Source organism: Procambarus clarkii, chromosome 34 (assembly GCF_040958095.1).
Source record: "Procambarus clarkii isolate CNS0578487 chromosome 34, FALCON_Pclarkii_2.0, whole genome shotgun sequence".
Lineage (NCBI taxonomy): Eukaryota > Metazoa > Arthropoda > Malacostraca > Decapoda > Cambaridae > Procambarus > Procambarus clarkii.
This window is the reverse complement of record NC_091183.1, coordinates 32767244-32794519: the sequence shown is the minus strand read 5'-3', so window position 1 is coordinate 32794519 and position 27276 is coordinate 32767244. Positions and strand designations below refer to the sequence as shown.

The 27276-nt window shown below is 44.2% G+C and overlaps 1 protein-coding gene across 13 annotated transcripts in view; it reads left to right on the top strand.

The window, feature by feature from the left end:
- The window catches only part of LOC123762011 (protein sickie), an 860773-nt gene that overhangs the window by 686231 nt on the left and 147266 nt on the right, over positions 1 to 27276 (top strand). The window lies entirely within an intron of this gene.

Here is a 27276-nt window from a genome sequence, read left to right as displayed (position 1 = left end):
AGGTTTAAGTAACAGGTTTACCGAATATTAGACCTAATAATCTGTATTACATGTAGAATAATGCAAAGTTTGGATTGAAAACTCACTTTTCAAAAGGCGGAAACTGTAAGAAGTGGAAAAAAACAATAGGTTAAGGTATCCATAATGCTGACGTAATGGAGTTATGGCAAATATTAGGCCTATTGTACATGACGTTACGTGTAGTATATAATAGAATAAGTTGACGATACATTAGTTTTGACGTAGGATGCATTTAATTAGACGTACAATACAAACGGTTTTGTGAAAAACATTAAAAATGAGGTAGGATATCTTAGGCTAGACGTTATAAGTTTTGTTCATCATGAATGAATGTTTGAATAAGTATAGAAATAAAATATACTTTGACTGTTTAAGGTTAGTTTCTTTCATACTGTTTATTTGTCAGAAAGATTTACAAAGAATGTAGTTGTTAAAAGAATATAAATGAAAAGTAAAAGTGAGTATAGAATATTGACGGATACATATGTGAAAGTGAACATGGTTAGTACATGTAATGTTGGTTGTGATATATACAATACAATACAATACAATTTTATTTAGGTAAGGTACATACATACAATAAATATTTACAAGGATTGTTTGACTTATAGGTAGAGCTAGTACATACAATGCCTAAAGCCACTATTACGCAAAGCGTTTCGGGCATGAAGAATATGTGGTGTATTGGAGCGCTGTAAATATAGTTGTGATGAAAGCAGTGAAGTTTGTGGACGTGTCATGTCTAAGGTAGAGAAGCGTAAGGGAGAAGTAGCATAGAGAAGAATCATCAACATATGAGGATGTTGGCATCATTGTACAGTATGAGGAAGTCAAGGAAAGTAATGTAGGAGGTAAGTTAGGCTTGGGTTTAGGAACTTTGACTGGCTCGTAGTATTGTTGAAGTAACCTTTTATGTATATAAGTGATGTTAAAGTCAATAAGTAAGGGAATAGGTTATATATATATGCCAAAAACGAAGAATGTCATTATTTAACATTATTTAAGAACAAGTTAGTGTATCGTCAGTGGGAGGAGTAAAGTTTTCAGTGGTGATAGGAGCAAGCACCTAATCGTAAGTTGTATCATCACAAGTGATTTGTTGATGTATTTAAAGCAGAAATGTTGTCATTCATAAGAACATGGCAAGAGTAAATGGTAAATTTTGTAATAGATATTTGGTTGGGAGGTGTGGTTGTCTGGGGCATTTTTTTTATTTGAGGAGTGTTTGTTTTGTGTTGTAATGTTGTTCGGTTACCCCTTCCCGCCAAACACACACCGAAAATACGACGTTGGTACAACGTTCGAACAAGTTTTAACGTCACCTAACCAGTTATAACAACCGCGCCAGTTTTGCCCGCCAGCTGCAAAAATCGCATACTTTCTGGCCGCTAGCGGCGAAAATCGCGCGATTTTTGGCCGCTAGCGGCAAAATTCACAAGATTTTTGGCCGCTAGCGTCGAAATTTGCACGATTTTTGGCCGCTAGCGGCTAAAATCGCCCCATTTTTGGCCGCTAGCAGCGAAAATAGCCCCTTTTTTGGCCGCTAGCTGCGAAAATCGGTCGATTTTTGGCTGGTAGCGGCGAAATTCGCGCGATTTTTGCCCGCCAGCTGCAAAAATCGCATGGTTTCTGGCCGCTAGCATCGAAAATAGCGCGGTTTTCGGCCGGTAGCCGCAAAAACCGCCCTATTTTTGGCCGGTAGCGGCGAAAATCGCGAATTTTGCCCGCCAGCTGCGAAAATCGCATGTTTTTGGCCGCTAGCGGCGAAAATCGCGCGGTTTTTGGCCGGTAGCGGCGAAAATCGCGCTATTTTTGCACGCCAGCTGCAAAAATCGCATAGTTACTTGGCGCTAGCGGCGAAAATCGCGCTATTTTTGGCCGCTAGCGGCGAAAATCGCACGATTTTTGGCCGCTAGCGGCGAAAATAGCCCCTTTTTTGGTTGCTAGCGGCGAAAATCGGTTGATTTTTGGCAGGTAGTGGCGAAATTCGCGCGATTTTTGCCCTCCAGCTGCGAAAATCGCATGGTTTCTGGCCGCTAGCGTCGAAAATCGCGCGGTTTTTGGCCGGTCGCGGCGAAAATCGCGCTATTTTTGCCCGCCAGCTGCAAAAATCGCAGTTTCTGGCCGCTAGCGGCGAAAATCGCGCGAATTTTGGCCGCTAGCGGCAAAATTCGCACGATTTTTGGCCGCTAGCGTCGAAATTTTCACGATTTTTGGCCGCTAGCGGCTAAAATCGCCCCATTTTTGGCCGCTAGCAGCGAAAATAGCCCCTTTTTTGGCCGCTAGCGGCGAAAATCGGTCGATTTTTGGCAGGTAGCGGCGAAATTCGCGCGATTTTTGCCCGCCAGCTGCAAAAATCGCATGGTTTCTGGCCGCTAGCGTCGAAAATAGCGCGGTTTTCGGCCGTTAGCCGCAAAAATCGCGCTATTTTTGGCCGGTAGCGGCGAAAATCGCGATTTTTGCCCGCCAGCTGCGAAAATAGTTACTGGCCGCTAGCGGCGAAAATCGCGCTATTTTTGGCCGCTAGCGGCGAAATTCGCACGATTTTTGGCCGCTAGCGGCGAAAATAGCCCCTTTTTTGGTTGCTAGCGGCGAAAATCGGTTGATTTTTGGCAGGTAGCGGCGAAATTCGCGCGATTTTTGCCCTCCAGCTGCGAAAATCGCATGGTTTCTGGCCGCTAGCGTCGAAAATCGCGCGGTTTTTGGCCGGTCGCGGCGAAAATCGCGCTATTTTTGCCCGCCAGCTGCAAAAATCGCAGTTTCTGGCCGCTAGCGGCGAAAATCGCGCTAATTTTGGCCGCTAGCGGCGAAAATCGCGCGAATTTTGGCCGCTAGCGGCAAAATTCGCACGATTTTTGGCCGCTAGCGTCGAAATTTTCACGATTTTTGGCCGCTAGCGGCTAAAATCGCCCCATTTTTGGCCGCTAGCAGCGAAAATAGCCCCTTTTTTGGCCGCTAGCGGCGAAAATCGGTCGATTTTTGGCAGGTAGCGGCGAAATTAGCGCGATTTTTGCCCGCCAGCTGCAAAAATCGCATGGTTTCTGGCCGCTAGCGTCGAAAATAGCGCGGTTTTCGGCCGTTAGCCGCAAAAATCGCGCTATTTTTGGCCGGTAGCGGCGAAAATCGCGATTTTTGCCCGCCAGCTGCGAAAATAGTTACTGGCCGCTAGCGGCGAAAATCGCGCTATTTTTGGCCGCTAGCGGCGAAATTCGCACGATTTTTGGCCGCTAGCGGCGAAAATAGCCCCTTTTTTGGTTGCTAGCGGCGAAAATCGGTTGATTTTTGGCAGGTAGCGGCGAAATTCGCGCGATTTTTGCCCTCCAGCTGCGAAAATCGCATGGTTTCTGGCCGCTAGCGTCGAAAATCGCGCGGTTTTTGGCCGGTCGCGGCGAAAATCGCGCTATTTTTGCCCGCCAGCTGCAAAAATCGCAGTTTCTGGCCGCTAGCGGCGAAAATCGCGCTAATTTTGGCCGCTAGCGGCGAAAATCGCGCGAATTTTGGCCGCTAGCGGCAAAATTCGCACGATTTTTGGCCGCTAGCGTCGAAATTTTCACGATTTTTGGCCGCTAGCGGCTAAAATCGCCCCATTTTTGGCCGCTAGCAGCGAAAATAGCCCCTTTTTTGGCCGCTAGCGGCGAAAATCGGTCGATTTTTGGCAGGTAGCGGCGAAATTAGCGCGATTTTTGCCCGCCAGCTGCAAAAATCGCATGGTTTCTGGCCGCTAGCGTCGAAAATAGCGCGGTTTCCGGCCGTTAGCAGCAAAAATCGCCCGATTTTTGGCCGCTACCGGCGAAAATCGCACGGTTTTTGGCCGCAAGCGGCGAAAATCGCGCTATTTTTGGCCGGTAGCGGCGAAAATCGCGATTTTTGCCCGCCAGCTGCGAAAATCGCATGGTTTTTGGCCGCTAGAGGCGAAAATCGCGCGGTTTTTGGCCGGTAGCGGCGAAAATCGCACTATTTTTCCCGCCAGCTGCAAAAATCGCATAGTTTCTGGCCGCTAGCGGCGAAAACCGCACGATTTTTGGCCGCTAGCGGCGAAATTCGCATGATTTTTGGCCGCTAGCGTCGAAATTTGCACGATTTTTGGCCGCTAGCGGCGAAAATCGCCCCATTTTTGGCCGCTAGCAGCGTAAATAGCCCCTTTTTTGGCCGCTAGCGGCGAAAATCGGTCGATTTTTGGCAGGTAGCGGCGAAAATCGCACGTTTTTTGGCCGCTAGCTGCGAAAATCACGCTATTTTTGGCCGGTAGCAGCGAAAATCGCGATTTTTTGCCCGCCAGCTGCGAAAATTGCATGTTTTTGGGTCCTAGCAGCGAAAATCGCGCGGTTTTTGGCCGGTAGCGTCGAAAATCGCACTATTTTTCCCGCCAGCTGCAAAAATCGCATAGTTTCTGGCCGCTAGCGGCGAAAACCGCGCGATTTTTGGCCGCTAGCGGCAAAATTCGCATGATTTTTGGCCGCTAGCGTCGAAATTTGCACGATTTTTGGCCGCTAGCGGCGAAAATCGCCCCATTTTTGGCCGCTAGCAGCGAAAATAGCCCCTTTTTTGGCCGCTAGCGGCGAAAATCGGTCGATTTTTGGCAGGTAGAGGCGAAAATCGCACGTTTTTTGGCCGCTAGCTGCGAAAATCACGCTATTTTTGGCCGGTAGCAGCGAAAATCGCGATTTTTGGCCGCCAGCTGCGAAAATCGCATGTTTTTGGCTCCTAGCAGCGAAAATCGCGCGGTTTTTGGCCGGTAGCGGCGAAAATCGCGCTATTTTTGCCCGCCAGCTGCAAAAATCGCATACTTACTGGCCGCTAGCGGCGAAAATCGCGCTATTTTTGGCCGCTAGCGGCGAAATTCGCACGATTTTTGGCCGGTCGCGGCGAAAATCGCGCTATTTTTGCCCGCCAGCTGCAAAAATCGCATAGTTTCTGGCCGCTAGCGGCGAAAATCGCGCGATTTTTGGCCGCTAGCGGCAAAATTCACACGATTTTTGGCCGCTAGCGTCGAAATTTGCACGATTTTTGGCCGCTAGCGGCTAAAATCGCCCCATTTTTGGCCGCTAGCAGAGAAAATAGCCCCTTTTTTGGCCGCTAGCGGCGAAAATCGGTCGATTTTTGGCTGGTAGCGGCGAAATTCGCGCGATTTTTGCCCGCCAGCTGCAAAAATAGCATAGTTACTTGGCGCTAGCGGCGAAAATCGCGCTATTTTTGGCCGCTAGCGGCGAAATTCGCATGATTTTTGGCTGATAGCGTCGAAATTTGCACGACTTTTGGCCGCTAGCGGCGAAAATAGCCCCTTTTTTGGCCGCTAGCGGCGAAAATCGGTCGATTTTTGGCAGGTAGCGGCGAAATTCGCGCGATTTTTGCCCTCCAGCTGCAAAAATCGCATGGTTTCTGGCCGCTAGCGTCGAAAATAGCGCGGTTTTCGGCCGTTAGCCGCAAAAACCGCCCGATTTTTGGCCGCTAGCGGCGAAAATCGCACGGTTTTTGGCCGCCAGCGGCGAAAATCGCGCTATTTTTGGCCGGTAGCGGCGAAAATTGCGGTTTTTGCCCGCCAGCTGCGAAAATCGCATGTTTTTGGCCGCTACCCTAACCTAACCTCACCTCACCTAACCTAACCTAACCTAACCTACCCTAACCTAACCTAAACCTAACCTAACCTACCCTAACCTAACCTACCTAACCTAACCTAAACTAACCTAACTAACCTAACTAACCTAACCTACCTAACCTAACCAACCTGACCTGACCTAACCTAACCTACTTTTTAGCCCAAAATTGGGCTACTTTCGCTACTTTTTGCCCAAAATTTCGCTACTTTCGCTACTTTTTAGCCCAAAATTGGGCTACTTTCGCTACTTTTTAGCCCAAAATTGGGCTACTTTCGCTACTTTTTGCCAAAAATTGGGCTACTTTTGCTACTTTTTGGCCAAAATATCACTACTTTTGCTACTTTTTAGCCCAAAAATTCGCTACTTTCGCTACTTTTTAGCCCAAAATTTCGCTACATTTAGCCCAAAATTTCGCTACTTTTTAGCCCAAAATTTCGCTACTTTCGCTACTTTTTAGCCCAAAATTTCGCTACTTTCGCTACTTTTTAGCCCAAAATATCGCTACTTTTTAGCTCAAAATTGGGCTACTTTCGCTACTTTTTGGCCAAAATTTCGCTACTTTTGCTACTTTTTAGCCCAAAAATTCGCTACTTTCGCTACTTTTTAGCCAAAAATTGGGCAACTTTCGCTACTTTATGCCCAAAATTGGGCTACTTTCGCTACTTTTTGGCCAAAATTTCGCTATTTTTGCTACTTTTTAGCCCAAAAATTCGCTACTTTCGCTACTTTTTAGCCCAAAAATTCGCTACTTTCGCTACTTTTTGTCCAAAATTGGGCTACTTTTGCTACTTTTTGGCCAAAATTTCGCTACTTTTTAGCCCCAAAATTCGCTACTTTCGCTACTTTTTAGGCCAAATTTTCGCTACTTGTAGCCCAAAATTTCGTTACTTTTTAGCCCAAAATTGGGCTACTTTTGCTACTTTTAAGCCCAAAATTGGGCTACTTTCGCTACTTTTTGCCCCAAATTGGGGTACTTTCGCTACTTTTTGGCCAAAATTTCGCTACTTTTGCTACTTTTTAGCCCAAAATTTTGCTACTTTCGCTAATTTTTAGCCCAAAATTTCGCTACTTTTTAGCCCAAAATTTCGGTACTTTCGCTACTTTTTACCAAAAAATTGGGCTACTTTCGCTACTTTTTGCCCAAAATTGGGCTACTTTCGCTACTTTTTGGCCAAAATTTCGCTACTTTTGCTACTTTTTAGCCCAAAAATTCGCTACTTTTGCTACTTTTTAGCCCAAAATTTCGCTACTTTTAGTCCAAAATTTCGCTACTTTTCAGCCCAAAATTTCGCTACTTTTTAGCCCAAAATTGGGCTACTTTCGCTACTTTTTGCCTAAAATTGGGCTACTTTTGCTACTTTTTAGCCCAAAATTGGGCTACTTTCGCTACTTTTTAGCCCAAAATTTCGCTACTTTTTAGCCCAAAATTTCGCTACTTTTGCTACTTTTTAGCCGAAAATTGGGCTACTTTTGCTACTTTGTAGCCCAAAATTTCGCTACTTTCGCTACTTTTTAGCCCAAAATTTGGCTACTTTCGCTACTTTTTGCCCAAAATTGGGCTACTTTCGCTACTTTTTGCCCAAAATTTCGCTACTTTTTAGCCCAAAATTTCGCTACTTTTTAGCCCAAAATTGGGCTACTTTCGCTACTTTTTGCCCAAAATTGGGCTACTTCCGCTACTTTTTGCCCAAAATTGGGCTCCTTTTGCTACTTTTTGGCCAAAATTTCGCTACTTTTGCTACTTTTTAGCCCAAAATTTCGCTACTTTTTAGCCCAAAATTTCGCTACTTTTTGCCCAAAAATTCGCTACTTTTTAGCCCAAAATTTCGCTATTTTCGCTACTTAGCCAAAAATTGGGCTACTTTCGCTACTTTTTGCCCAAAATTGGGCTACTTTCGCTACTTTTTGGCCAAAATTTCGCTACTTTTGCTACTTTTTGGCCCAAATATCGCTACTTTTGCTACTTTTTAGCCCAAAAATTCGCTACTTTCGCTACTTTTTAGCCCAAAATTTCGCTACATTTAGCCCAAAATTTCGCTACTTTTTAGCCCAAAATTTCGCTACTTTCGCTACTTTTTAGCCTAAAATTGGGCTACTTTCGCTACTTTTTGCCCAAAATTGTGCAACTTTCGCTACTTTTTGGCCAAAATTTTGCTACTTTTGCTACTTTTTAGCCCAAAATGTCGCTACTTTCGCTACTTTTTAGCCCAAAATTTCGCTACTTTCGCTACTTTTTAGCCTAAAATTTTGCTACTTTCGCTACTTTTTGCCCAAAATTGTGCTACTTTCGCTACTTTTTGGCCAAAATGTTGCTACTTTTGCTACTTTTTAGCCCAAAATTTCGCTACTTTCGCTACTTTTTAGCCCAAAATTTAGCTACTTTCGCTACTTTTTAGCCCAAAATATCGCTACTTTTTAGCTCAAAATTGGGCTACTTTCGCTACTTTTTGGCCAAAATTTCGCTACTTTTGCTACTTTTTAGCCCAAAAATTCGCTACTTTCGCTACTTTTTAGCCCAAAATTTCGCTACTTTTTAGCCAAAAATTGGGCTACTTTTTAGCCCAAAATTGGGCTACTTTCGCTACTTTTTGTCCAAAATTGGGCTACTTTCGCTACTTTTTGGCCAAAATTTCGCTACTTTTGCTACTTTTTAGCCCCAAAATTCGCTACTTTCGCTACTTTTTAGGCCAAATTTTCGCTACTTGTAGCCCAAAATTTCGCTACTTTTTAGCCCAAAATTTCGCTACTTTTGCTACTTTTTACACAAAAATTGGGCTACTTTCGCTACTTTTTGCCCAAAATTGGGCTACTTTTGCTACTTTTTGGCCAAAATTTTGCTAATTTTTAGCCCAAAATTTCGCTACTCTTTAGCCCAAAATTTCGGTACTTTCGCTACTTTTTACCAAAAAATTGGGCTACTTTCGCTACTTTTTGCCCAAAATTGGGCTACTTTCGCTACTTTTCGGCCAAAATTTCGCTACTTTTTAGCCCAAAATTTCGCTACTTTCGCTACTTTTTAGCCCAAAATTTCGCTACTTTTTAGCCCAAAATTGGGCTACTTTCGCTACTTTTTGCCCAAAATTGGGCTACTTCCGCTACTTTTTGCCCAAAATTGGGCTCCTTTTGCTACTTTTTGGCCAAAATTTCGCTACTTTTGCTACTTTTTAGCCCAAAATTTCGCTACTTTCGCTACTTTTTAGCCCAAAATTTCGCTACATTTTGCCCAAAAATTCGCTACTTTTTAGCCCAAAATTTCGCTATTTTCGCTACTTAGCCAAAAATTGGGCTAGTTTCGCTACTTTTTGCCCAAAATTGGGCTACTTTCGCTACTTTTTGGCCAAAATTTCGCTACTTTTGCTACTTTTTAGCCCAAAAATTCGCTACTTTTTAACCAAAAATTTCGCTACTTTCGCTACTTTTTAGCCAAAAATTGGGCTACTTTCGCTACTTTTTGCCCAAAATTGGGCTACTTTCGCTACTTTTTGGCCAAAATTTCGCTACTTTTGCTACTTTTTAGCCCCAAAATTCGCTACTTTCGCTACTTTTTAGCCCAAAATTTCGCTACTTTTAGCCCAAAATTTCGCTACTTTTTAGCCCAAAATTTCGCTACTTTCGCTACTTTTTAGCCTAAAATTGGGCTACTTTCGCTACTTTTTGCCCAAAATTGGGCTACTTTCGCTACTTTTTGCCAAAATTTCGCTACTTTTGCTACTTTTTAGCCCAAAATTTCGCTACTTTCGCTACTTTTTAGCCCAAAAATTCGCTACTTTCGCTACTTTTTAGCCAAAAATTGGGCAACTTTCGCTACTTTATGCCCAAAGTTGGGCTACTTTCGCTACTTTTTGGCCAAAATTTCGCTACTTTTGCTACTTTTTAGCCCAAAAATTCGCTACTTTTTAGCCCAAAATTTCGCTACTTTTTAGCCAAAAATTGGGCTACTTTTTAGCCCAAAATTGGGCTACTTTCGCTACTTTTTGTCCAAAATTGGGCTACTTTCGCTACTTTTTGGCCAAAATTTCGCTACTTTTGCTACTTTTTAGCCCCAAAATTCGCTACTTTCGCTACTTTTTAGGCCAAATTTTCGCTACTTGTAGCCCAAAATTTCGCTACTTTTTAGCCCAAAATTTCGCTACTTTTGCTACTTTTTACACAAAAATTGGGCTACTTTCGCTACTTTTTGCCCAAAATTGGGCTACTTTTGCTACTTTTTGGCCAAAATTTTGCTAATTTTTAGCCCAAAATTTCGCTACTCTTTAGCCCAAAATTTCGGTACTTTCGCTACTTTTTACCAAAAAATTGGGCTACTTTCGCTACTTTTTGCCCAAAATTGGGCTACTTTCGCTACTTTTCGGCCAAAATTTCGCTACTTTTTAGCCCAAAATTTCGCTACTTTCGCTACTTTTTAGCCCAAAATTTCGCTACTTTTTAGCCCAAAATTGGGCTACTTTCGCTACTTTTTGCCCAAAATTGGGCTACTTCCGCTACTTTTTGCCCAAAATTGGGCTCCTTTTGCTACTTTTTGGCCAAAATTTCGCTACTTTTGCTACTTTTTAGCCCAAAATTTCGCTACTTTCGCTACTTTTTAGCCCAAAATTTCGCTACATTTTGCCCAAAAATTCGCTACTTTTTAGCCCAAAATTTCGCTATTTTCGCTACTTAGCCAAAAATTGGGCTAGTTTCGCTACTTTTTGCCCAAAATTGGGCTACTTTCGCTACTTTTTGGCCAAAATTTCGCTACTTTTGCTACTTTTTAGCCCAAAAATTCGCTACTTTTTAACCAAAAATTTCGCTACTTTCGCTACTTTTTAGCCAAAAATTGGGCTACTTTCGCTACTTTTTGCCCAAAATTGGGCTACTTTCGCTACTTTTTGGCCAAAATTTCGCTACTTTTGCTACTTTTTAGCCCCAAAATTCGCTACTTTCGCTACTTTTTAGCCCAAAATTTCGCTACTTTTAGCCCAAAATTGGGCTACTTTCGCTACTTTTTGCCAAAATTTCGCTACTTTTGCTACTTTTTAGCCCAAAATTTCGCTACTTTCGCTACTTTTTAGCCCAAAATTGGGCTACTTTCGCTACTTTTTAGCCCAAAATTGGGCTACTTTCGCTACTTTTTGCCCAAAATTGGGCTACTTTCGCTACTTTTTGGCCAAAATTTCGCTACTTTTGATACTTTTTAGCCCAAAATTTCGCTACTTTTAGCCCAAAATTTCGCTACTTTTTAGCCCAAAATTTCGCTACTTTCGCTACTTTTTAGCCCAAAATTGGGCTACTTTCGCTACTTTTTGCCCAAAATTGGGCTACTTTCGCTACTTTTTGGCCAAAATTTCGCTACTTTCGCTACTTTTTGCCCGAAATTTCGCTACTTTTGCTACTTTTTAGCCCAAAATTGGGCTACTTTCGCTACTTTTTAGCCCAAAATTTCGCTACTTTTTAGCTCAAAATTTCGCTACTTTCGCTACTTTTTAGGCCAAAATTGGGCTACTTTTTGCCAAAAATTTGGCTACTTTCGCTACTTTTTGCCCAAAATTTCGCTACTTTCGCTACTTTTTAGCCCAAAATTTCGCTACTTCTGCTACTTACTAGCCGAAAATTGGGCTACTTTCGCTACTTTTTGCCCAAAATTTCGCTACTTTTTTTTTTACCAAAATTTCGCTACTTTCGCTACTTTTTAGTCCAAAATTGGGCTAATTTCACTACTTTTTAGCCCAAAATTGGGCTACCTTCTCTACTTTTTGCCCAAAATTGGGCTACTTTCGCTACTTTTTGGCCAAAATTTCGCTACTTTTGCTACTTTTTCGCACAAAATTTCGCTACTTTCGCTACTTTTTTCGCTACTTTCGCTACTTTTTAGCCCAAAATTTCGTTTTTTTCGCTACTTTTTAGCCCAAAATTTCGTTACTTTCGCTACTTTTTAGCCAAAAATTTCGCTACTTTCGCTACTTTTGCTACTTTTAGCCCAAAATTTCGCTACTATTTGTACTTTTTAGCCGAAAATTTCGCAACTTTCGCTACTTTTTTCGCTACTTTTTAGCCCAAAATTTCGCTACTTTCGCTACTTTTTAGCCCAAAATTTCGCTACTTTTTCTACTTTTTAGCCCAAAATTTCGCTACTTTCGCTACTTTTTTTGCACTACTTTCGGTACTTTTTAGCCCAAAATTTCGCTACTTTCGCTACTTTTTTCGCCACTTTCGCTACTTTTTTTTTGCTACTTTCGCTACTTTTTAGCCCAAAAATTCGCTACTTTTGCTACTTTTTAGCCCAAAATTTCGCTACTTTCGCTTCTTTTTAGCCCAAAATTTAGCTACTTTTTAGGCCAAAATTTCGCTACTTTTTTCGCTATTTTCGCTACTTTATTTTTTAGCCTAAAATTTCGCTACTTTCGCTACTTTTTCTACTTTTTAGCCCAAAATTGTGCTACTTTTTTCGCTACTTTTTAGCCCAAAATTTCGCTACTTTTTCGCTACTTTTTAGCCCAAAATTTCGCTACTTTTTAGCCCAAAATTTCGCTATTTTTTTCGCTATTTTTTAGCCCAAATTTTCGCTACTTTCGCTTCTTTTTTCGCTACTTTTTAGGCTAAAAAGTAGCGAAAAAAGAAAATTAGCGAAAAAGAAATTAGCGAAAAAAGTAACGAAATTTTGGGCTAAAAAGTAGCGAAAGTAGCGAAATTTTGGGCTAAAAAGTAGCAAAAGTAGCGAAAAAGTAGCAAAATTTTGGGCTAAAAAGTAGCGAAAAAGTAGCGAAAGTAGCGAAATTTTGGGCTAAAAAGTAGCGAAAGTAGCAAAATTTTGGGCTAAAAAGTAGCAAAAGTAGCGAAAGTAGCGAAATTTTGGGCTAAAAAGTAGCGAAATTTTAGGCTAAAAAGTAGCGAAATTTTGGGTTAAAAAGTAGCGAAAGTAGCGAAATTTTGGGCTAAAAAGTAGCGAAAGTAGCGAAATTTTGGGCTAAAAAGTAGCGAAAGTAGCGAAATTTTGGGCTAAAAAGTAGCGAAAAAAGTAGCGAAAAAGTAGCGAAATTTTGGGCTAAAAAGTAGCGAAAGTAGCGAAAAAAGTAGTAAAATTTCGCTACTTTCGCTACTTTTTAGCCCAAAATTTCGCTACTTTTTAGCCCAAAATTTCGCTACTTTTGCTACGTTTTAGCCCAAAATTTCGCTACTTTTTTCGCTAATTTTGCTACTTTTTAGGCTAAAAAGTAGCGAAAGTAGCGAAATTTTGGGCTAAAATGTAGCGAAAAAGTAGCAAAATTTTGGGCTAAAAAGTAGCGAAAAAGTAGCGAAATTTTGGGCTAAAAAGTAGCGAAAGTAGCGAAATTTTGGGCTAAAAAGTAGCGAAATTAGCGAAATTTTGGGCTAAAAAGTAGCGAAAGTAGCGAAATTTTGGGCTAAAAAGTAGCGCAAGTAGCGAAAGTAGCGAAATTTTGGGCTAAAAAGTAGCGAAAAAGTAGCGAAAGTAGCGAAATTTTGGGCTAAAAAGTAGCGAAAAAAGTAGTAAAATTTCGCTACTTTCGCTACTTTTTAGCCCAAAATTTCGCTACTTTCGCTACTTTTTAGCCCAAAATTTCGCTACTTTCGCTACTTTCTAGCCCAAAATTTCGCTACTTTTGCTACTTTTTAGCCCAAAATTTCGCTACTTTCTAGCCCAAAATTTCGCTACTTTTTTGCTACTTTTTAGCCCAAAATTTCGCTTTCGCTACTTTTTTCGCTACTTTCGCTACTTTTTAGCCAAAAATTTCGCTACTTTCGCTACTTTTGCTACTTTTAGCCCAAAATTTCGCTACTATTTGTACTTTTTAGCCGAAAATTTCGCAACTTTCGCTACTTTTTTCGCTACTTTTTAGCCCAAAATTTCGCTACTTTCGCTACTTTTTAGCCCAAAATTTCGCTACTTTTTCTACTTTTTAGCCCAAAATTTCGCTACTTTCGCTACTTTTTTTGCACTACTTTCGGTACTTTTTAGCCCAAAATTTCGCTACTTTCGCTACTTTTTTCGCCACTTTCGCTACTTTTTTTTTGCTACTTTCGCTACTTTTTAGCCCAAAAATTCGCTACTTTCGCTACTTTTTAGCCCAAAATTTCGCTACTTTCGCTTCTTTTTAGCCCAAAATTTAGCTACTTTTTAGGCCAAAATTTCGCTACTTTTTTCGCTATTTTCGCTACTTTATTTTTTAGCCTAAAATTTCGCTACTTTCGCTACTTTTTCTACTTTTTAGCCCAAAATTGTGCTACTTTTTTCGCTACTTTTTAGCCCAAAATTTCGCTACTTTTTCGCTACTTTTTAGCCCAAAATTTCGCTACTTTTTAGCCCAAAATTTCGCTATTTTTTCGCTATTTTTTAGCCCAAATTTTCGCTACTTTCGCTTCTTTTTTCGCTACTTTTTAGGCTAAAAAGTAGCGAAAAAAGAAAATTAGCGAAAAAGAAATTAGCGAAAAAAGTAACGAAATTTTGGGCTAAAAAGTAGCGAAAGTAGCGAAATTTTGGGCTAAAAAGTAGCAAAAGTAGCGAAAAAGTAGCAAAATTTTGGGCTAAAAAGTAGCGAAAAAGTAGCGAAAGTAGCGAAATTTTGGGCTAAAAAGTAGCGAAAGTAGCAAAATTTTGGGCTAAAAAGTAGCAAAAGTAGCGAAAAAGTAGCGAAAGTAGCGAAATTTTTGGCTAAAAAGTAGCGAAATTTTAGGCTAAAAAGTAGCGAAATTTTGGGTTAAAAAGTAGCGAAAGTAGCGAAATTTTGGGCTAAAAAGTAGCGAAAGTAGCGAAATTTTGGGCTAAAAAGTAGCGAAAGTAGCGAAATTTTGGGCTAAAAAGTAGCGAAAAAAGTAGCGAAAAAGTAGCGAAATTTTGGGCTAAAAAGTAGCGAAAGTAGCGAAAAAAGTAGTAAAATTTCGCTACTTTCGCTACTTTTTAGCCCAAAATTTCGCTACTTTTTAGCCCAAAATTTCGCTACTTTTGCTACGTTTTAGCCCAAAATTTCGCTACTTTTTTCGCTAATTTTGCTACTTTTTAGGCTAAAAAGTAGCGAAAGTAGCGAAATTTTGGGCTAAAATGTAGCGAAAAAGTAGCAAAATTTTGGGCTAAAAAGTAGCGAAAAAGTAGCGAAATTTTGGGCTAAAAAGTAGCGAAAGTAGCGAAATTTTGGGCTAAAAAGTAGCGAAATTAGCGAAATTTTGGGCTAAAAAGTAGCGAAAGTAGCGAAATTTTGGGCTAAAAAGTAGCGAAATTTTGGGCTAAAAAGTAGCGAAAGTAGCGAAATTTTGGGCTAAAAAGTAGCGAAAGTAGCGAAATTTTGGGCTAAAAAGTAGCGCAAGTAGCGAAAAAAGTAGCGAAATTTTGGGCTAAAAAGTAGCGAAAGTAGCGAAAAAGTAGCGAAAGTAGCGAAATTTTGGGCTAAAAAGTAGCGAAAAAAGTAGTAAAATTTCGCTACTTTCGCTACTTTTTAGCCCAAAATTTCGCTACTTTCGCTACTTTTTAGCCCAAAATTTCGCTACTTTCGCTACTTTCTAGCCCAAAATTTTGCTACTTTTGCTACTTTTTAGCCCAAAATTTCGCTACTTTCTAGCCCAAAATTTCGCTACTTTTTTTGCTACTTTTTAGCCCAAAATTTCGCTTTCGCTACTTTTTTCGCTACTTTCGCTACTTTTTAGCCAAAAATTTCGCTACTTTCGCTACTTTTGCTACTTTTAGCCCAAAATTTTGCTACTATTTGTACTTTTTAGCCGAAAATTTCGCAACTTTCGCTACTTTTTTCGCTACTTTTTAGCCCAAAATTTCGCTACTTTCGCTACTTTTTAGCCCAAAATTTCGCTACTTTTTCTACTTTTTAGCCCAAAATTTCGCTACTTTCGCTACTTTTTTTGCACTACTTTCGGTACTTTTTAGCCCAAAATTTCGCTACTTTCGCTACTTTTTTCGCCACTTTCGCTACTTTTTTTTTTGCTACTTTCGCTACTTTTTAGCCCAAAAATTCGCTACTTTCGCTACTTTTTAGCCCAAAATTTCGCTACTTTCGCTTCTTTTTAGCCCAAAATTTAGCTACTTTTTAGGCCAAAATTTCGCTACTTTTTTCGCTATTTTCGCTACTTTATTTTTTAGCCTAAAATTTCGCTACTTTCGCTACTTTTTCTACTTTTTAGCCCAAAATTGTGCTACTTTTTTCGCTACTTTTTAGCCCAAAATTTCGCTACTTTTTCGCTACTTTTTAGCCCAAAATTTCGCTACTTTTTAGCCCAAAATTTCGCTATTTTTTTCGCTATTTTTTAGCCCAAATTTTCGCTACTTTCGCTTCTTTTTTCGCTACTTTTTAGGCTAAAAAGTAGCGAAAAAAGAAAATTAGCGAAAAAGAAATTAGCGAAAAAGTAACGAAATTTTGGGCTAAAAAGTAGCGAAAGTAGCGAAATTTTGGGCTAAAAAGTAGCAAAAGTAGCTAAAAAGTAGCGAAATTTTGGGCTAAAAAGTAGCGAAAGTAGCGAAATTTTGGGCTAAAAAGTAGCGAAAGTAGCGAAATTTTGGGCTAAAAAGTAGCTAAAGTAGCGAAATTTCGGGCTAAAAAGTAGCGAAAGTAGCGAAATTTTGGGCTAAAAAGTAGCGAAAAAGTAGCGAAATTTTGGGCTAAAAAGTAGCGAAATTTTGGGCTAAAAAGTAGCGAAAGTAGCGAAAAAAGTAGCGAAAAAGTAACGAAAGTAGCGAAATTTTGGGCTAAAAAGTAGCGAAAAAAGTAGTAAAATTTCGCTACTTTTTAGCCCAAAATTTCGCTACTTTTTAGCCCAAAATTTCGCTACTTTCGCTACTTTTTAGCCCAACATTTCGCTACTTTCGCTACTTTTTAGCCCAAAATTTCGCTACTTTTTCGCTACTTTTTAGCCCAAAATTTCGCTACTTTTTAGCCCAAAATTTCGGTACTTTTTTCGCTACTTTCGCTACTTTTTAGCCCAAAATTTCGCTACTTTCGCTACTTTTTAGCCCAAAATTTCGCTACTTTTGCTACTTTTTAGCCCATAATTTCGCTACTTTCGCTACTTTTTCGCGTACTTTCGCTATTTCGCTACTTTCGTTACTTTCTAGCCCAAAATTTCGCTACTTTCGCTACTTTTTAGCCCAAAATTTCGCTACCTTCGCTACTTTTGCTACTTTTTAGCCCAAAATTTCGCTACTTTTTAGCCAAAATTTTCGCTACTTTCGCTACTTTTTAGCCTAAAAAGTAGCGAAATTAGCGAAAAAAGTAGCGAAATTTTGGGCTAAAAAGTAGCAAAAGTAGCGAAAAAGTAGCGAAATTTTGGGCTAAAAAGTAGCGAAAGTAACGAAATTTTTGGCTAAAAAGTAGCGAAAGTAGCGAAAAAAGTAGCGAAAGTAGCGAAATTTTGGGCTAAAAAGTAGCGAAAGTAGCAAAAAAGTAGCGAAATTTTAAGCTGAAAAGTAGCAAAAAAGTAGCGAAATTTTGGGCTAAAAAGTAGCGAAAGTAGCGAAATTTTGGGCTAAAAAGTAGCGAAAGTAGCGAAATTTTGGGCTAAAAAGTAGCGAAATTTTGGGCTAAAAAGTAGCGAAAGTAGCGAAAAAGTAGCGAAATTTTGGGCTAAAAAGTAGCGAAAGTAGCGAAATTTTGTGCTAAAAAGTAGCGAAAGTAGCGAAATTTTGGGCTAAAAAGTAGCGAAAAAAGTAGCAAAAGTAGCGAAATTTTAGGCTAAAAAGTAGCGAAAGTAGCGAAATTTTGGGCTAAAAAGTAGCGAAAGTAACGAAATTTTTGGCTAAAAAGTAGCGAAAGTAGCAAAAAAAGTAGCGAAAGTAGCGAAATTTTGGGCTAAATAGCGAAAGTAGCGAAATTTTAAACTAAAAAGTAACGAAAAAGTAGCGAAATTTTGGGCTAAAAAGTAGCGAAAGTAGCGAAATTTTGGGCTAAAAAGTAGCGAAAGTAGCGAAATTTTGGGCTAAAAAGTAGCTAAAGTAGCGAAATTTTGGGCTAAAAAGTAGCGAAAGTAGCGAAATTTTGGGCTAAAAAGTAGCGAAAAAGTAGCGAAATTTTGGGCTAAAAAGTAGAGAAAAAGTAGCGAAATTTTGGGCTAAAAAGTAGCGAAATTTTGGGTTAAAAAGTAGCGAAAAAGTAGCGAAAGTAGCGAAATTTTGGGCTAAAAAGTAGCGAAAAAAGTAGTAAAATTTCGCTACTTTTTAGCCCAAAATTTCGCTACTTTCGCTACTTTTTAGCCCAAAATTTCGCTACTTTCGCTACTTTTTAGCCCAACATTTAGCTACTTTCGCTACTTTTTAGCCCAAAATTTCGCTACTTTTTCGCTACTTTTTAGCCCAAAATTTCGCTACTTTTTAGCCCAAAATTTCGGTACTTTTTTCGCTACTTTCGCTACTTTTTAGCCCAAAATTTCGCTACTTTCGCTACTTTTTAGCCCAAATTTCGCTACTTTTGCTACTTTTTAGCCCATAATTTCGCTACTTTCGCTACTTTTTCGCGTACTTTCGCTACTTTTTCGCGTACTTTCGCTACTTTTTAGCCCAAAATTTTGCTACTTTCGCTACTTTTTAGCCCAAAATTTCGCTACTTTTTCGCTACTTTTTAGCCCAAAATTTTGCTAGTTTTTAGTCCAAAATTTCGGCACTTTTTTCGCTACTTTCGCTACTTTTTAGCCCAAAATTTCGCTACTTTCGCTACTTTTTAGCCCAAAATTTCGGTACTTTTTTTGCTACTTTTGCTACTTTTTTGCCCAAAATTGGGCTACTTTCGCTACTTTTTTCCCAAAATTTCGCTACTTTTGCTACTTTTTGCCCAAAATTTCGCTACTTTTGCTACTTTTTAGCCTAAAATTGGGCTACTTTCGCTACTTTTTAGCCCAAAATTTTAGGGCGAAAATCGTCGATTTTTGGCCGCTAGCGGCAAAAATAGCCCGATTTTTGGCCGCTAGCGGCGAAAATTGCGCAGTTTTTGTCCGCTAGCGGCGAAAATCGCGCGGTTTTTGGCCGCTAGCGGCGAAAATCGCGCGATTTTCGCCGCTACAGCTAAAAATCGGGCTATTTTTGCCGCTAGCGGCGAAAATTGCGCGGTTTTTGGCCGGTAGCGGCGAAATTCGCACGATTTTTGGCCGCTAGCGGCGAAATACGGACGATTTTTGGCCGCTTGCAGCGAAATTCGCACGATTTTTGGCCGCTAGCAGCGAAATTCGCACGATTTTTTGCCGCTAGGGGCGAAAATCGTCGATTTTTGGCCGCTAGCGGCAAAAAAAGCCCGATTTTTGGCCGCTAGCGGCGAAAATTGCGCGGTTTTTGGCCGCTAGCGGCGAAAATCGCGCGGTTTTTGGCCGCTAGCGGCGAAAATTGCGCGATTTTTGCCCGCCAGCTGCGAAAATCGCACGGTTTTTGGCCGGTAGCGGCGAAAATCGCGCGATTTTTGCCGCTAGCGGCCAAAAATCAGGCTATTTTTGCCGCTAGCGGCGAAAATTGCGCGGTTTTTGGTCGGTAGCGGCGAAATTCGCACGATTTTTGGCCGCTAGCGGCAAAAATAGCCCGATTTTTGGCCGCTAGCGGCGAAAATTGCGCGGTTTTTGGCCGCTAGTGGCGAAAATCGCGCGGTTTTTGGCCGCTAGCGGCGAAAATCGCGCGATTTTTGCCCGCCACCTGCGAAAATCGCACGGTTTTTTGCCGGTAGCGGCGAAAATCGCGCGATTTTGGCCGCTGACGGCCAAAAATCGGGCTAATTTTGCCGCTAGCGGCGAAATTTGCGCGGTTTTTGGCCGGTAGCGGCCAAATTCGCACGATTTTTGGCCGCTAGCGGCGAAAATCGCACGATTTTTGGCCGCTAGCGGCAAAAATAGCCCGCTAGCAGCGAAAATTGCGTGGTTTTTGGCCGGTAGCGGCGAAAATCGCGCGATTTTTGGCCGCTAGCGGCGAAAATCGCCTAATTTTTGGCGGCTAGCGGCAAAAATAGCCCGATTTTTGGCCGCTAGCGGCGAAAATTGCGCGGTTTTTGGCCGCTAGCGGCGAAAATCGCTCGGTTTTTGGCCGCTAGCGGCCAAAATCGTGCGAATTTCGCCGCTACCGGCCAAAAACCGCGCAATTTTCGCCGCTAGCGGCAAAAATAGCCCGATTTTTGCCCGCCAGCTGCGAAAATCGCACGGTTTTTGGCCGGTAGCGGCGAAAATAGCGTGATTTTGCCCGGTAGCGGCGAAAATAGCGCGATTTTGGCCGGTAGCGGCAAAAATAGCCCGATTTTTGGCCGTTAGCGGCGAAAATCGCGCGATTTTTGGCCGGTAGCGGCCAAAAATCGTGCGAATTTGGCCGCTACCGGCCAAAAACCGCGCAAATTTCGCCGCTAGCGGCAAAAATAGCCCGACTTTTGGCCGCTAGCGGCGAAAATTGCGCGGTTTTTGGCCGTTAGTGGCGAAAATCGCGCGGTTTTTGGCCGGTAGCGGCGAAAATCGCGCGATTTTGGCCGCTAGCGGCAAAAATAGCCCGATTTTTGGCCGCTAGTGCCGAAAATTGCGCGGTTTTTGGCCGCTAGCGGCGAAATATTGCGCGATTTTCGCCGCTAGCGGCCAAAAACCGCGCAATTTTCGCCGCTAGCGGCCAAAAATAGGGCTATTTTTACCGCTAGCGGCGAAAATTGCGCGGTTTTTGGCCGGTAGCGGCGAAATTCGCACGATTTTTGGCCGCTAGCAGCGAAATTCGCACGATTTTTTGCCGCTTGGGGCGAAAATCATCGATTTTTTGCCGCTATCGGCCAAAAAGCGGGCTATTTTTGCCGCTAGCGGCGAAATTCGCACGATTTTTGGCCGCTAGCGGCAAAAATAGCCCGATTTTTGGCCGCTAGCGGCGAAAATTGCGCGGTTTTTGGCCGTTAGTGGCGAAAATCGCGCGGTTTTTGGCCGCTAGCGGCGAAAATCGCGCGATTTTTGCCCGCCAGCTGCGAAAATCGCACGGTTTTTTGCCGGTAGCGGCGAAAATCGCGCGATTTTGGCCGCTGACGGCCAAAAATCGGGCTAATTTTGCCGCTAGCGGCGAAATTTGCGCGGTTTTTGGCCGGTAGCGGCCAAATTCGCACGATTTTTGGCCGCTAGCGGCAAAAAAAGCCCGATTTTTGGCCGGTAGCGGCGAAAATTGCGCGGTTTTTGGCCGCTAGCGGCGAAAATCGCGCGGTTTTTGGCCGCTAGCGGCGAAAATCGCGCGGTTTTTTCCCGCCAGCTGCGAAAATCGCACGGTTTTTGGTCGCTAGCGGCGAAAATCGCACGATTTTTGGCCGCTAGCGGCAAAAATAGCCCGCTAGCAGCGAAAATTGCGTGGTTTTTGGCCGGTAGCGGCGAAAATCGCGCGATTTTTGGCCGCTAGTGGCGAAAATCGTCGATTTTTGGCCGCTAGCGGCAAAAATAGCCTGATTTTTGGCCGCTAGCGGCGCAAATCGCGCGATTTTTGGCCGGTAGCGGCGAAAATCGCGCGATTTTGGCCGCTAGCGGCCAAAAAACGGGCTATTTTTACCGCTAGCGGCGAAAATAACGCGGTTTTTGGCCGGTAGCGGCGAAAATCGCGCGATTTTGGCCGGTAGCGGCGAAATTCGCACGATTTTTGGCCGCTAGCGGCAAAATTCGCAAGATTTTTGGCCGCTAGCAGCGAAAATCGTCGATTTTTGGCCACTAGCGGCAAAAATAGCCCGATTTTTGGCCGCTAGCGGCGAAAATCGCGCGATTTTTGGCCGGTAGCGGCGAAAATCGCGTGATTTTGGCCGCTAGCGGCAAAAATAGCCCGATTTTTGGCCGCTAGCGGCGAAAATTGCGCGGTTTTTGTCCGCTAGCGGCGAAAATCGCGCGGTTTTTGGCCGCTAGCGGCGAAAATCGCGCGATTTTGGCCGCTAGAGCTAAAAATCGGGCTATTTTTGCCGGTAGCGGCGAAATTCGCACGATTTTTGGCCGCTATCGGCGAAAATCGCCTAATTTTTAGCGGCTAGCGGCAAAAATAGCCCGATTTTTGGCCGCTAGCGGCGAAAATTGCGCGGTTTTTGGCCGCTAGCGGCGAAAATCGCTCGGTTTTTGGCTGCTAGCGGCCAAAATCGTGCGAATTTCGCCGCTACCGGCCAAAAACCGCGCAATTTTCGCCGCTAGCGGCAAAAATAGCCCGATTTTTGCCCGCCAGCTGCGAAAATCGCACGGTTTTTGGCCGGTAGCGGCGAAAATAGCGCGATTTTGGCCGGTAGCGGCGAAAATAGCGCGATTTTGGCCGGTAGCGGCAAAAATAGCCCGATTTTTGGCCGCTAGCGCCGAAAATTGCGCGGTTTTTGGCCGCTAGCGGCGAAATATTGCGCGATTTTCGCCGCTAGCGGCCAAAAACAGCGCAATTTTCGCCGCTAGCGGCCAAAAATAGGACTATTTTTACCGCTAGCGGCGAAAATTGCGCGGTTTTTGGCCGGTAGCGGCGAAATTCGCACGATTTTTGGCCGCTAGCGGCGAAATACGGACGATTTTTGGCCGCTAGCAGCGAAATTCGCACGATTTTTGGCCGCTAGCAGCGAAATTCGCACGATTTTTGGCCGCTAGCGGCGAAAATCGCGCGATTTTTGGCCGGTAGCGGCGAAAATCGCGCGATTTTGGCCGCTAGCGGCCAAAAAAACGGGCTATTTTTACCGCTAGCGGCGAAAATAACGCGGTTTTTGGCCGGTAGCGGCGAAAATAACGCGTTTTTTGGCCGGTAGCGGCGAAAATCGCGCGATTTTGGCCGGTAGCGGCGAAATTCGCACGATTTTTGGCCGCTAGCGGCGAAAATCGCTCGGTTTTTGGCCGCTAGCGGCCAAAATCGTGCGAATTTCGCCGCTACCGGCCAAAAACCGCGCAATTTTCGTCGCTAGTGGCAAAAAAAGCCCGATTTTTGCCCGCCAGCTGCGAAAATCGCACGGTTTTTGGCCGGTAGCGGCGAAAATAGCGTGATTTTGGCCGGTAGCGGCGAAAATAGCGCGATTTTGGCCGGTAGCGGCAAAAATAGCCCGATTTTTGGCCGCTAGCGGCGAAAATCGCGCGATTTTTGGCCGGTAGCGGCGAAAATCGCGCGATTTTGGCCGCTAGCGGCCAAAAATCGGGCTATTTTTGCCGCTAGCGGCGAAAATTGCGCGGTTTTTGGTCGGTAGCGGCGAAAATCGCGCGATTTTTGCCGCTAGCGGCCAAAAATCGGGCTATTTTTGCCGCTAGCGGCGAAAATTGCGCGGTTTTTGGTCGGTAGCGGCGAAATTCGCACGATTTTTGGCCGCTAGCGGCAAAAATAGCCCGATTTTTGGCCGCTAGCGGCGAAAATTGCGCGGTTTTTGGCCGCTAGTGGCGAAAATCGCGCGGTTTTTGGCCGCTAGCGGCGAAAATCGCCCGATTTTTGCCCGCCAGCTGCGAAAATCGCACGGTTTTTTGCCGGTAACGGCGAAAATCGCGCGATTTTGGCCGCTGACGGCCAAAAATCGGGCTAATTTTGCCGCTAGCGGCGAAATTTGCGCGGTTTTTGGCCGGTAGCGGCCAAATTCGCACGATTTTTGGCCGCTAGCGGCAAAAATAGCCCGCTAGCAGCGAAAATTGCGTGGTTTTTGGCCGGTAGCGGCGAAAATCGCGCGATTTTTGGCCGCTAGTGGCGAAAATCGCGCGATTTTGGCCGGTAGCGGCAAAATTCGCACGATTTTTGGCCGCTAGCGGCGAAAATCGTCGATTTTTGGCCGCTAGCGGCAAAAATAGCCTGATTTTTGGCCGCTAGCGGCGAAAATCGCGCGATTTTTGGCCGGTAGCGGCGAAAATCGCGCGATTTTGGCCGCTAGCGGCCAAAAAACGGGCTATTTTTACCGCTAGCGGCGAAAATAACGCGGTTTTTGGCCGGTAGCGGCGAAAATCGCGCGATTTTGGCCGGTAGCGGCGAAATTCGCACGATTTTTGGCCGCTAGCGGCAAAATTCGCAAGATTTTTGGCCGCTAGCAGCGAAAATCGTCGATTTTTGGCCACTAGCGGCAAAAATAGCCCGATTTTTGGCCGCTAGCGGCGAAAATCGCGCGATTTTTGGCCGGTAGCGGCGAAAATCGCGTGATTTTGGCCGCTAGCGGCAAAAATAGCCCGATTTTTGGCCGCTAGCGGCGAAAATTGCGCGGTTTTTGTCCGCTAGCGGCGAAAATCGCGCGGTTTTTGGCCGCTAGCGGCGAAAATCGCGCGATTTTGGCCGCTAGAGCTAAAAATCGGGCTATTTTTGCCGCTAGCGGCGAAAATTGCGCGGTTTTTGGCCGGTAGCGGCGAAATTCGCCTAATTTTTGGCGGCTAGCGGCAAAAATAGCCCGATTTTTGGCCGCTAGCGGCGAAAATCGCTCGGTTTTTGGCCGCTAGCGGCCAAAATCGTGCGATTTTTGGCCGGTAGCGGCGAAAATCGCGCGATTTTGGCCGCTAGCGGCAAAAATAGCCCGATTTTTGGCCGCTAGCGCCGAAAATTGCGCGGTTTTTGGCCGATAGCGGCGAAATATTGCTCGATTTTCGCCGCTAGCGGCCAAAAACCGCGCAATTTTCGCCGCTAGCGGCCAAAAATAGGGCTATTTTTACCGCTAGCGGCGAAAATTGCGCGGTTTTTGGCCGGTAGCGGCGAAAATCGCGCGATTTTGGCCGGTAGCGGCGATATTCGCACGATTTTTGGCCGCTAGCGGCGAAATACGGACGATTTTTGGCCGCTAGCAGCGAAATTCGCACGATTTTTGGCCGCTAGCAGCGAATTTCGCACGATTTTTGGCCGCTAGCGGCAAAAATAGCCCGATTTTTGGCCGCTAGCGGCGAAAATCGCGCGGTTTTTGGCCGCTAGCGGCGAAAATCGCGCGATTTTTGCCCGCCAGCTGCGAAAATCGCACGGTTTTTGGCCGGTAGCGGCGAAAATCGCGCGATTTTTGCCGCTAGCGGCCAAAAATCGGGCTATTTTTGCCGCTAGCGGCGAAAATTGCGCGGTTTTTGGTCGGTAGCGGCGAAATTCGCACGATTTTTGGCCGCTAGCGGCAAAAATAGCCCGACTTTTGGCCGCTAGCGGCGAAAATTGCGCGGTTTTTGGCCGTTAGTGGCGAAAATCGCGCGGTTTTTGGCCGCTAGCGGCGAAAATCGCGCGATTTTTGCCCGCCAGCTGCGAAAATCGCACGGTTTTTTGCCGGTAGCGGCGAAAATCGCGCGATTTTGGCCGCTGACGGCCAAAAATCGGGCTAATTTTGCCGCTAGCGGCGAAATTTGCGCGGTTTTTGGCCGGTAGCGGCCAAATTCGCACGATTTTTGGCCGCTAGCGGCGAAAATCGCACGATTTTTGGCCGCTAGCGGCAAAAATAGCCCGCTAGCAGCGAAAATTGCGTGGTTTTTGGCCGGTAGCGGCGAGAATCGCGCGATTTTTGGCCGCTAGTGGCGAAAATCGCGCGATTTTGGCCGGTAGCGGCAAAATTCGCACGATTTTTGGCCGCTAGCGGCGAAAATCGTCGATTTTTGGCCGCTAGCGGCAAAAATAGCCTGATTTTTGGCCGCTAGCGGCGAAAATCGCGCGATTTTTGGCCGGTAGCGGCGAAAATCGCGCGATTTTGGCCGCTAGCGGCCAAAAAACGGGCTATTTTTACCGCTAGCGGCGAAAATAACGCGGTTTTTGGCCGGTAGTGGCGAAAATCGCGCGATTTTGGCCGGTAGCGGCGAAATTCGCACGATTTTTGGCCGCTAGCGGCAAAATTCGCAAGATTTTTGGCCGCTAGCAGCGAAAATCGTCGATTTTTGGCCACTAGCGGCAAAAATAGCCCGATTTTTGGCCGCTAGCGGCGAAAATCGCGCGATTTTTGGCCGGTAGCGGCGAAAATCGCGTGATTTTGGCCGCTAGCGGCAAAAATAGCCCGATTTTTGGCCGCTAGCGGCGAAAATTGCGCGGTTTTTGTCCGCTAGCGGCGAAAATCGCGCGGTTTTTGGCCGCTAGCGGCGAAAATCGCGCGATTTTGGCCGCTAGAGCTAAAAATCGGGCTATTTTTGCCGCTAGCGGCGAAAATTGCGTGGTTTTTGGCCGGTAGCGGCGAAATTCGCACGATTTTTGGCCGCTAGCGGCGAAAATCGCCTAATTTTTGGCGGCTAGCGGCAAAAATAGCCCGATTTTTGGCCGCTAGCGGCGAAAATTGCGCGGGTTTTGGCCGCTAGCGGCGAAAATCGCTCGGTTTTTGGCCGCTAGCGGCCAAAATCGTGCGAATTTCGCCGCTACCGGCCAAAAACCGCGCAATTTTCGCCACTAGCGGCAAAAATAGCCCGATTTTTGCCCGCCAGCTGCGAAAATCGCACGGTTTTTGGCCGGTAGCGGCGAAAATAGCGTGATTTTGGCCGGTAGCGGCGAAAATAGCGCGATTTTGGCCGGTAGCGGCAAAAATAGCCCGATTTTTGGCCGCTAGCGGCGAAAATCGCGCGATTTTTGGCCGGTAGCGGCAAAAATAGCCCGATTTTTGGCCGCTAGTGCCGAAAATTGCTCTGTTTTTGGCCGCTAGCGGCGAAATATTGCGCGATTTTCGCCGCTAGCGGCCAAAAATAGGGCTATTTTTACCGCTAGCGGCGAAAATTGCGCGGTTTTTGGCCGGTAGCGGCGAAATTCGCACGATTTTTGGCCGTTAGCGTCGAAATACGGACGATTTTTGGCCGCTAGCAGCGAAATTCGCACGATTTTTGGCCGCTAGCAGCGAAATTCGCACGATTTTTTGCCGCTAGTGGCGAAAATCGTCGATTTTTGGCCGCTAGCGGCAAAAAAAGCCCGATTTTTGGCCGGTAGCGGCGAAAATTGCGCGGTTTTTGGCCGCTAGCGGCGAAAATCGCGCGGTTTTTGGCCGCTAGCGGCGAAAATCGCGCGATTTTTGCCCGCCAGCTGCGAAAATCGCACGGTTTTTGGCCGGTAGCGGCGAAAATCGCCCGATTTTTGCCGCTAGCGGCCAAAAATCGGGCTATTTATAGCAAGTTGTAACAACGTTCTAATACGTCATAAACACGTTAAGCCAAGATGTAACAACTTTATTACAAGTTGTAACAAGCGGAAAATAGAGACAGTTTCGGTTTGTGTTTCCAGGGTTGTGTCTCACTGTTGCTATTATTGTTACTGGTAGCTGGCTTTGCAATATTGTTGCTAGGTACGACGACATGTTTGTTGGCAATTAGCATACATGGCTGGTATGTTTTGTGCGAGTTAATCTGTATGCCTCCGGTATGACAAGCATTAGTTTTGTTATGTTTGTGTATAGTAACGTGTCAGTGTATAGAATGGAGTATATTCCTTGAGTGTTTGTGCATGGTGTAGATAATTGTGGACAGGTGAGGGGGAAATGGTGCGTTACAGATGCAACACTTGACTGCTACAATATGTTATCCAAATACATCCAAACACTTGTCATACACGTTCGTTGTCGTATGCAATGTATTTGTGCCTGACCGTATGTATGCTGGTATAAGAAAAGGTTAATCTTAGACGCTTTTTGTTTGTTATTTGGTTGAGGTAAGCAGCAACACTTAGGGTGGGTGGGGGGGGGGGTGTGACATAATGTGCAATATATGAAATTGGGAAAAGTGTAACCAAGTGATGTGTTTTGTGAATAGAATAGTAAATAGATCGCTGCATTATGTAAGCATAACATAAAGATGAAAGTACAAAACACTTGGCAATACAGTAGTGAGAAAGTATGAAAAAATGTCTTAATAAAAAATA